A 10,100-nucleotide genomic window follows, 5' to 3' on the forward strand; every position below is an offset into this window, starting at 1 on the left:
ATGTCTAATTTAAAGGATGATCTTCATAAGCTTCATCATCTTCATCATACTCTTGGATATGTATTCTGATAAACTTTGAAAAGATCTTTGCCAAATACATTTAGTCGATTATATTTTGTCAAAAAGTTTTATTTGACTTCGATATGATAGGCCTCTGTTAGACCCAGTGTGGGTATTTTCTTCCAATCATTATTATCAAGACCTTATAGGTGGACCCATGGGTGCCGTAGTTCTGTCATGTCTGTAGGCTTGTTATAGGAATGGATCCTAATAGGTTCCACGATACAGGCATGATAGGTTTTAAATCATTTACCAAACCTTTCCGATATGAAACTAATTCAAAAGCTTAGAAAAAGAGTTAAAAATAAAATATAATGATCATGATTTGGCATCTTTTATGGTTCATGCTTGGCACACGAAAAATAGATAAGTACCAGTGAGAGGTCTTGTGAAAAACTTTAAAGTTGGTCATCTTCACGTGAGCCAAGTAGCACTTCATGGGTCAAATATTTTCTGATTGCCATTTTTACTTTTTCTTTTTAAAGAAACTAACCACCATTAAATTCAAAACCTATTTTACAGGTTTATGGCCTACTACACTCGATTGATAAGTATCCTTACATAGGTTTCAAATACTGAGAAAGATAATACTTTTAATTTGAATAGTTGAATTTGTAAGATTTGATTCCTTTAAATGAGTGGATTGAAAAGAAAAGAAACCAATGCAATGTCAAGCCACAATCTGTATTATCTATTGCAGGTGGGACGATTTCTCATTTATCTGAATGCATTGATTTACTTTATTCATAATCTGTCAATTGTTATATACATTAAGCCAGATACACAGTAAAAAAATAGCAGATTCCTGTCACTCTAATAGTATTTGTTAGTGTGATTTAGTCGTCATTGTTTAAGAAAACTTTGCCGATGGGCGATGACAAAGTGAAATTACGTTCATAAAGTATAGTCGAAGATTATTTTCAATACCATATTATAATCTGTTTAATTTGTCTATGTCATCTTATGGATAAGTTAGCACCGATGCGCATTCTTCATGTTTTTAGAAATTGAAAGTTAATAATCTTTCAGTCATTGAAAAATATGGTTTCAATGCGCTTTAATAAATTCTAATTTATTCACACTTTTGAAAATTTGAAAAACCAAAAGTAGATTGACATTACGTTTAATCTGAAGTGATAATTAGTGTACATGTATATATTCATTAATCTCAAAATGGCACCAATTCATCTAGACAAGAAATGCGTACATTATTGACTTGGATATGTGGGCGTATTCATTTTAGAAGTAAAACCTTTGTATAAGGTAAATGTCGTATACATGGATGAACGAGGGGGGGGGGGGGGGGAGGGTGCTATATCAAAATTGGTAGTTAAGCTCAAAATCATGATGGGCATGATGTAAAAATGATGATAATTTGAACAATATCATGCGACCCGTCATGACGATAGTCAAGTGGACTATATCTAAGGTGCTTCTACGATGAGGCAGCCAAGGGCAAATTATTTTTTTTTCTCCAACAATAGAATATATTAAAACGATTTGCCCGATTGTATACAATAAGTTCATATCGATGAGTTCCATAGAAATGATAGCTACTTGGAACAATACGTCACAAAACCCGAAGGATATTATTTATTTGCCATCTGATGGTCAAAGAAATACCGACCATCTTTGTAAAACGAATATCCTTCTAGCATTTACATAATCTTAACTGATTCCAATTTAAAGAGACTATCTTATTGACAACCTTTGTGGCATTAGCATTCTAGAATATTATGACATCATAATGCGATTTCCCTCTCATACCCTTTCTTCTCTTCCCTCCCTTTCTACCTCGGGTGAAAAGAAAAAAAAAATGAGTAGGCGGGGATTATGCATGAACGAAAATCAATGATCGGCGAATAGGTGCAAATAATTGGTATCGTTGTGTACTTGCAGAAATCGGATAGATTTTAAAAGAGGCGACTCTGGAAAAAAATTACTTCCGATTTTATGAAAAGATTTTATAGAATAAGGTTAAAAAGGCGACTACAAAAAAATCGACTTCATGAATACTTTAAATCCTAAGACCCACCTCGCAGAACTAACATGATGATACCAATAACCTTGATTTGTTAGAAGACAGTTTTGCTGCCCTATTAAAAAAGATTTGATGTGTTGGCTATTCATGTTTGTTACCATGGTTATTGATATTGAATCACAGACTTAATGGGTTAAGAATATCAATCCGCCGATTCAGAATGAGTTTTGCAAATACATTTAACATAATTCAAAAGTTTCTTCAATTTTCAACAAAATGTTTAATCGATACGTCCAAGAAGTAAAAATCATAAAGGAAAGAAATTGACGTGAAAATGCCGGCGATTTGAGTAAGGTATGGGAGAGTGGAGTTGGGATAGAGGGCATTTGCCTGAATTTACTCAAGTAGGGTAAAGGGAAAGAGTAAGGGAGGGGGAGGGAGGCTGAGAGGGTAGAGACAGGCCCTGGGTGGGCTACATGTCTATAACAGTCTTGAATTAATTTCGGAAGATCAGGTGAAAGTTAGGTCACATTTCAGGAGACGTTAGTCAGAGAAAGAGAGGAAACTCAAAAGAGCTATGTTTATATTTCCTCTTGATACTCTCAGGTAGGATATACGAGTTTTATTTTTAGAAGCATGTCAGACCATTATTAGTGTCAAAATATTAGAAGCAGTCTAACACTGCGTGTATAATTTTAGTTGCCAATACATGATTTAGTTTAGTATTTTTTTTTGAACGAGAGAAGGATGAAAAAAGTGGTTGACTAAGAATTAAAATACAATACATGTAAAAACACAGATTATTGCCTGTATATGACTGATCCCAGGGGCGGAGCCAGGGTTTTCCAAGAAGGGGGGGGGGGGGGGCACATTTTCCCAAGGAAAATTTGACAAGCAAAAAAAAAAAATTTCACCAAAAATTGAAGGTCATTTCGTCCACCATAAAAAGGTAATCACTTGTGTCTGAACGACATATGGCCTTAGAAATATATGCTGTAATTTTCAAAGGGGCAAAATTGTGTAAGAACGGCATATTTACATTAAAAATATTGACTATGGTATTCAAGGGGGGGGGGGCACGGGCCGGATGTGCCCCTATGGATCCGTCACTGACTGATCTATCTTCAATTCAGAAGACTTATAAGGGACAAATTTTACTTCGCAAACATAATATTAGATATTAGATCATCTTCATTACGACACTCTAGAAAACGAAATGCTAATTTAGCTCTATAAACTTAGCATGTATCAGTTTATAGTGACTGCACTTCGGAGTGCTGATTTTTGTCGTTCAAATTTGAACGACAAAAATCAGCACTCAGAAGTGCAGTCACTATATACACGCTCTTTAAGAGCTAAATTAGCTCTTCGATTTTTAGAGTGAAGGACACATTAAAGGGGAAGTTCACCCCGAAGAAAAATAGTTAAACATATATTGGTGAGGCTTTGAGGAAAATAATCAAAAATAAAGAATTTAATAGAATTTGTTTTATTTGTGACGCCATATGTGAGCAGTTTTCCTACATATCGTATAATAAGACAATCAATGAAATGCCATTTTCAAAAAAAAATAAAATAAATAGAAAGTGGTATTGAAACTTAAGTTACATAGGTTCTGTTTGGTCTAGATTTGAAAGGGGTAGAATAGAACCCCTCTCTGGCGTAGCTCCAAAATAGAAATAAATAACTATACGGTATTCAAGTGCTACTGGAGCTGTCAGTGGATGGGGGTATCAGATTGGTGAGTATCACCCACGCTTTCCTTTACCCCCTTTCTTTTAACCACACACCCCATCCTCCCCTGTCTACTCCTATAAGTGTTCATGGGGGTACTGAAATACAAGATCAATTAAAGTGATTCGTTTCGTTATTTTCCTCTTTACAGTCTGGTCAATATGAACCATCTTCCGGCTCGAAATAATAAATGACCTCAACATTTGTCCTAGTTCATTATACGAATTCATAAACGAGTTTGCTCCTCCTGATTGTTCCATACTCGTAATTTTTATCATTTTATTTATTAACCCTTGTACGAGGAAGCCATTGACAAAAGTGCGTCCAAGGAAAATGGAAACCATTAAGTTGGTTGTTTTGCAATCAGGGTATACCAAGCTGTCTCATTTGATTGAATAAAATGCTTTGTTTTTTCTAAAGTGGTAAGCGTTTTGTAGCAAAAAGTGAAATGATATATTCATTTTGATGCATGAAATTACCCACTTATTTATGTTTTTTACAGGGGTTCAATCTTATGATTACATGTTCTTTTAAGTTGGTTAATTTTTCGGAGGAGATTTTTGGACAAAGATTGATTGACAACATTGGGATGTGAAAATCTGTCTGAAAAATACATTATTATTGGTAAAGTAAACATTTGATATAGACAAAAAAATCAAATAATGTTAAGCGAGCGTCAAATTGCTCAATTCGGCGATGACAAAATCGGCACCCCCTTTCTACTCAATTATTAGGCCTGCTAATAAAACAAAAATCTCTATAGCTTTTGGGGTGTTCAGTATTAATTAATTGTATTTCAATAATCAATTCTTATTGGTAAAGCAATGGCTAATCAAATCTCATGGAGCAGATGCGTGGGCTCAAAATTGAAAAAGAAAACAAAACAAAAACTCTGCTCTAACAGTGCTCAATAATTTGTCAAATTTCTTTTATTGATGTACATAAGTTTTTTTTAAACATACATTTTCCGAGAGATAAATTTTATTATCATCATATATATTTTGATAAAAAATGTTAAAATAATAGTAACAGTATAGTAGTAAGAAAAATGTCTTCTTTAATCAAAAATTCTAATTCAAAATCAACTCAACGTTATATGTCAAACTCTTCGTTGGTTATCATGGCTATTGCTCGTAGATATACGCGTGAACTTTTCTGTCAGTGCACAAACAGTTACAAAGGTACCCTGAAAGTTTCATATTTGTGTCCATCAGTTGTGCCTTGTTGGCAAAAAAATTCGTTTAAACATGGAAGTAAAAGCTCAATGGTTCATATACATTTGGCCTTGTTTATTGTTGTGTTTTTGTTCAATACATGAAGTTGATTTTCACCAGTTTATAATCATGAAATGTGTGACGGATAGCTCGAATTTGAATTGTGGGTTGGTATGTATATCGTCTTGCAATGAAAAAAAAAACCACTGCATTTTTTTTTTGGGGGAATACTATTCAGAATTTTGATATTGAATAGCAAGTAAAACACATCTTCTTAAATTCGAACCAAACCTGTTGCTAGAGCAGATGATCCTGCCTCCACACTTTACTCTAATAATAAACACTTCTTACGCATAAGATATAAATCACCTTGAACTTCTGGTGGACTGCTTTTAATTGAAGCTCGGAAAATTAGTCATATTACAGGAAGAGCCGCCATAGACCAAGCATGGTGTAGACCAATAGAGAATCATCTTAAACCTGATCGTCAAAAGCTGTCATTTCTAATCAAGAACACGACGGTGTCCTAAGATTTATGACGTCTCGAGTTTCTATAAACATAATTTTACAGTATGGGGATTTTCACGGGTTTGTTGAATTGATCGTATAAGGTCATATTCAAATTCATTAATACCATGACTATGGTCTTTATACACTGCCTTTACGATGAAACTATAAATTTATTAAGAAAATGACAAAATTGTCGATTTCTGATGCTTTGAAAACAAGCCATAATATATGTATGAGTTCTGCGTTGATTAATTACGTTTTTGTTTTAATTCAAAAGAAATAATGCTCTCATATAACATGAAAAGGATGTGAGATGCAGAAAATTATAACGAGAAACTAAAAGAGAAAAAACGAAATGAATAAAGAGATAAGTATAGAGAGATGGAGTTAGAGATAAACAGATAGATTACACAGAGTGGTGGTGGTGGGGGGGGGGGGGTAAAGAGAAAGGAGGGGTGGGAGGTGAGCCAAAGAGTTCTGATCGTGTTCCGTACGGTATTCCGGTAGTTTTTCGGATGGTAAACAAAGTAATAACGGAAAGAGATAACTTCCTAAACACACCAAAGAATTCATTTTTCATCCAACCTATATACGCAATGGTATGGCAATATCATTAAAACATCAATTTTGACGCTTTCGTCGATATTTTAGGTCAAGTTTAATCACTGTGAAGGCAGAAAAACGCAATAACTTATCCTGTTATGTTTATTTGATCTGTTGCGTGAGAAGTATAGGGTGTCTGCTCTAGGATATATTAATGTGGGAGAAATCGTAAATTTTGTCATTTCCGCCCACATTAAAGAATAAATACTATTCAATGCTGACGATAATATAAAGTTCAAACCGGTTCTAAAACCATCAAAATACTAATGAACGTTTTTTTTTGTTACAATCGGTATCAACAAAATGGTGCAATTGTGACGGGATAACCAAAGTTTTACGGATTTCACCGAAAACCATATAATTAAAAACCATCATGACAACAAAACACAATAATCAAAAAGTCTTGTGTACTTCAGTGTTTTTTTTCTTACGAAATCAGTATGTATAACGGGTTTTTTTACTCATAAGTCATTGTTATTTTTTACTCGGTCGTTTTGTTATTTCATTTTTAAAACTATTTGCATATTTCTAACTAAAATTTTGAAATCAAACCATGCAAAAGTTCCGTGTGTGACACACAAGAAGAGAGAATAATGTCGAATTACAATGAACAACAATAATAATACTTGGTAAAGGAAAAACTACTTACCAAACTGCACTATATTGATCTTCATTTACTGTACTTAACAGAAGGTACAAATGATTATATTTGACTGAGAAAACAATTAAATGAAGAGTGAGATAACCATCTGTTTAGAGAATAGTACCCTTTCACAAAATGTGTAAGAAGCAGGTAAAATCTTGGCTATTTACTACGTTTCAGATATCTCTTTCTTCAGCAATTACCAAAACTCTGGAATAGACTAATTTGAATTTGTGAATATTTTCAACATGCCTGTAAAATGATAGCAGTTTTAATTCTGTTTTGCAAATTTGTCCTTTTTTCTAACTATGTCCGTTATTATTCTGTTGTGTAAAGATTTAGAGAAGCATTGTCATTTTTTACACAACACATAAGGCTGGACAGGGCCGAGGAGTGACTTAATCTTCCACCCTATAAAAGAATAACGTTGTCGTTCCTCGACCCATTGAGGGGTGATTTACCCCCTTTCCATCTATCATAGTGGATTTTTAGAGTGGAGTTTTATAGTGGATATCTATTTTGTGTATTATATAGGCTTCCCATCCACAACTGTTATTCCCTTTGATTGGATGTGTCGAAATGTAATGATTGCTATTAGGAAAGTTCAGTAAACCATTTTGTTTTGCCTAAAACCTCTTCGAAAAATCAGAGTATACACCTTGAGTTGATTTAAGTCAAATGTTTAGAATTTTTAAGCTGTTGTTTTGTAAGTAGAATAATTGTGCCGTGAAAACAAAAAATAGGCATAATTATTTCCTCGTACCATGTATAATTCTGTATAGGAAACCTTGAAAACACACGAGGAAATTTATTCTGGGTATAGTGTGTAATGATGATGATGATTGGGAGGGGGATGGAGGTTTAATTATATATATTTCCTGAATAAAAGTCACTGAAAGGAATTAAGGCTAACTTTTACACAAACAAATACTCAACAAAACAATTAACAAACAATAAAAAAACTAGACAACAAAATCAACATTTAGAAACACACACTCCCCATACATCACTAACATTAATCTACGCTCGGTTCACTTCAATCAAATTCCGACGACGTCTTTGGGACTTTCCCAAACCTCTGATTTAGTTTGCCAGATCGGATAAGATCCAAAGCCTACAAGGTTACTAAAATAGATCCAGGAGGGTGAAATGACAAGCATATTATTACTCTAGCTTTCAATGGTTTACAACACGATATAAGGAGCTCGGGGAACTAATACAGATAGTGCTCCCGCGATCTCCCGTTAATATACATAGTTACGACACTTAATTAAGATTTTTTTTAAAGGACAAGAAAAGGTTCCAAAATAGGAGTATTTCCTTGTTCAAAAGCCAATTGTGCTTGTAAACCTCGTAATACAGTAAATTAATCACATTACAGTTATCGATCGGTGAGGAATTTCATTTCTAACTTAAAACCATGACAATGGCGGAAAGGGGGGGGGGGGGTGACCCCCTTTTGTTCGATATAGGTAATGCCTGATACACTTTGTGACTTTGCTTCCACTCCTACTTTGATAGTGTTTGTTAAGCTGCAATATCTAGATCCATACTCTCATTACTGAATCATGTCAGTGGCGTACCTAGGATTTTGTGGCTCGTCAGGGATCAGTTTTGACTCGTCAGGGGGGGGGGGGGGGGGGGGGGGGGCAGAGATACGTCCTTTGCTTTGAATGAGTTGTGACTCGTCAGGGGGGCAGTCTGCCCCCTGCCCCCTTAGGTACGCTAGTGAATCATGTAGTTTGTTTTTAAACGTTTCAGAGTTGGAAATCTTTTCCGTTCCAAATTTTCGAAAATATGTAGGATGATGGTGATAAGTATTGTGATATAACACGTCAACGTTGTTCTTTATAACTATAATAGGAAGGAGGTGTACAAGTGAAATACACAATGAATGTAGGTCTGTAATGATTAAGATAATTGCGATGACAATATTAGGTTGAAATAAAACACCAAAAGAAAATTAAAGAGAAAGTGGTGGTGGGGGGGGGGGGGGGTGAGAGGGTAACTTTGTGCAACGTCATGAACTGTGGCCCCTTTCGCTGTAATGAACTTAAATGAAATTAACAGCACTAATCATTTTAATTAGACCAATTAATTCATTTTACTGGACATTAGAATCGGAAAATGCTGTTAACTTCCGTATTCAATCTAACACAAGGCAGGTTTTCCTGATTTAAATAAAATAACTATCATCATAGTTTATCTTTAAACATACATAGGCGATGAGAAAGCAATTCAAGTGAGGGAAACTTAATTTCTTTTACAAGAACAGTCACTGAAATAACCATGTATTAGTTTCCAATCGACGCAATTTCTAGGTTGAATTATAACATAGAAACACCACGTTAGTACGAAAATCAATCTCCAAGAGCATAACGAGTACACGAAACTGTTATAACATGTTAACCGATGTTTTCTTCAGTGGGAACAAGTTGGTCACCGTTGTTCTCAAATAATCACCAATAAACACGATATTTTCCTCTTTCAATGAATTCTGTTTAATTCGTTCTACCATGAAACATCTCTTTCTTTAAAGACATGCAGGGAGATTAAAAAAAGAAGAAAAAATCCCCTAAGCGTGACATCTCTCATGCATGTCTCTAAAAACCTTGATGTAAATAGCGTGTTCTTAGAATCATTGGTCTACCAGAATAATCATTGTTCATTGTAATGCGGGTTTTTTTTTAAGTGGTCAAATTAAAACTTTTATTAGCCTGATTCAAGATCACGATAGACACTCTACCCTTTTCTCTACAGTGATAAACGGAAGGTCAAGACAATGTTAGATGTATCCGTGAAATACGTTGATAAAAGATAGTGATTTTACGAGTTTTTCCGCGCGGTGGAACAAAACATAACATGGTATTGCAGGAGGAAAGCTTTTATAATTGTCTGTATAGAAGTCATGAAAGAGTCGTGGGGGTTAATCTCTGGATGACTAAGATATATGTTTCTTCAACAATTGAAAATCCTATAATACTGGGATATTATGTACGTGATCAGAAAAAGGGAAATATCTTTACAATTAAATTATATGTGTTTGGATATTTCATTAAATAAAATGATAAAAGAAAGTATCGGTATCATGTTCTCACTATATGTTATCGTTACTCTTATATAATTATTTTGATTCATTTAATCTTCATTGAATGCCGCGAATCTGTTTGTGTTTCAATTGAAATTCAATAATATTTTCCATTATTATGGTATTCTATAAATTTTACTCAACTAATTCAATCAAGACGATTGGTGGATATTCCCTTTTTATTATTATAATCACACTATATTCTTTTACATAACATTTTCTTTCTTTATGTGCAACTGATTAACATCGCATTGCCACGCAGTGCAC

The sequence above is a fragment of the Lytechinus pictus genome, chromosome 2 (assembly GCF_037042905.1).
Source record: "Lytechinus pictus isolate F3 Inbred chromosome 2, Lp3.0, whole genome shotgun sequence".
NCBI lineage: Eukaryota > Metazoa > Echinodermata > Echinoidea > Temnopleuroida > Toxopneustidae > Lytechinus > Lytechinus pictus.